The 1,592-nt window shown below is 31.8% G+C and overlaps 1 long non-coding RNA gene across 1 annotated transcript; it reads right to left on the reverse strand.

Annotated features, from left to right (window-relative positions):
• Positions 1 to 215: 215 nt before the first annotated feature.
• On the reverse strand, positions 216 to 459 carry LOC133320426 (uncharacterized). The gene is made up of 2 exons (XR_009753790.1): positions 356 to 459; positions 216 to 282 (listed from the first exon to the last, which is right to left on the reverse strand). It is a non-coding gene; the product is annotated as an uncharacterized LOC133320426 (long non-coding RNA).
• Positions 460 to 1,592: the final 1,133 nt, after the last annotated feature.

A 1,592-nucleotide genomic window follows, 5' to 3' on the forward strand; every position in this document is an offset into this window, starting at 1 on the left:
GTATTTAATATTTTTTAACGTTCTCAGGCGACACAATAAATATTAAAAGTCGCCTGTCGGATGCTAAACTTATCAGAATTAATTCACGAGAAGATCAATATATATATCGGATTTTATTATAAATTCATTGTTTTAAAGACAGGACGCCAGCCTCGCTGACGTCTCTAATGTCACTTGTTTCAGTAAGTTCCAGATATTTTAAAATGAAACTTCAATTCTTCTAAATGTTCTTGTATTTCTCGAAGGTTCTTTATGCTCCGCACTCGCTGAACTCTGCAGTTCCTTGTCGTGCGTCCAGACGTCATATTTAAACCAGAATTCAAACATAGTTCTATTCTCTTTGTTTTCGTTTTACTTTTAACAATAGTAACGACGACCAATAAGTTGTTATAATAATTGATGCCAGTTATTTCCATGTTGCATCCGTCATTGAAGCTGCTTGCGCCGATATATACATTTTTAAGTAACTGATAAAGCGATATTTTATTTCTTATTAAATCTCTTTCGTTATTTCCATCTTAGAAGAACAATTCATCTTTATTCTTTTTAGCAAGTATTTAGGAATTAGGTTATTCACTTTTAATTATTCTTGTGGTGTACATACATATACAAGTACCTACATAAACAAACCGGAATAGGATTATCTATGGCAGATTTAATTTACAACCCCTCGGAATCAAAATTACATGCAGTATTAAGCATCACTTGTGATCTAATGTGAGGGACATCTGTGGAGTTTGGGGAGCTTTCACTCCACATTGGGGGAGTACAATGGCATATCAGCATTCTTTGATAATATTAAAAGTGATCTTAGGGTGAAATTGCCTGAGGAATGTCAACTAAGGAATTAATATTAATAGAAATTAAGAATAAATCAATATTCTACGGCCTTGTTGTCTTGAAAAGTATGTAATATTTCTGATCTTTTTGTTATAATTTATTCCACGAAAAGAATTCGGTTGTTATAATAAAGTTATTGTATTCTATGAAATAGTATCATACGTATTTTATTATTTTTCATTTATAACATTTCTATATATTAATACATTTTTTAAAAGTATTATTGTTTTGATTATATACAAAGTAACTAAATTGGCGTATGTATGTAATAATACATTATCTTGTTACTTGCTTCATATTTTTCTTACTTATTATAACAATTCAGACATTGGTAGTCTTGAGTAGGCACACACATATATAAATACATATATACATAGTCCCTAAATGAACTGGCCTGATATAGTTCTCCGTGTAAATGCCGCTACATATTGTGTGGTATTAAATAGTACTTTTATCGTATACTTTATATAAGAAACACGAAACGATTTCTCTTATCGAAAAGGAAGTTCTGAGTGACTGCTTTTGAAGATAAGAGAAATTCCAGGTAGGGTTTGGCTCCCTTAAAGTTACTGTTCATCGTGCGATCTATAAACATCTTCACATGAAAATAGTGTGTCTAAGATGGGTAACGAAACTTCTTTAAGCGATACAGCGACAGAAAACTGAGCTTCGGAGTATTTGAAACTTTGCAGGAAAAAATCAAAGACCGTGATCGAGCGGCTAATGTCTGGTAACGAAACTATGATCTTGTA

This window comes from Danaus plexippus (genome assembly GCF_018135715.1).
Source record: "Danaus plexippus chromosome 22 unlocalized genomic scaffold, MEX_DaPlex mxdp_33, whole genome shotgun sequence".
Taxonomy (NCBI): Eukaryota; Metazoa; Arthropoda; class Insecta; order Lepidoptera; family Nymphalidae; genus Danaus; species Danaus plexippus.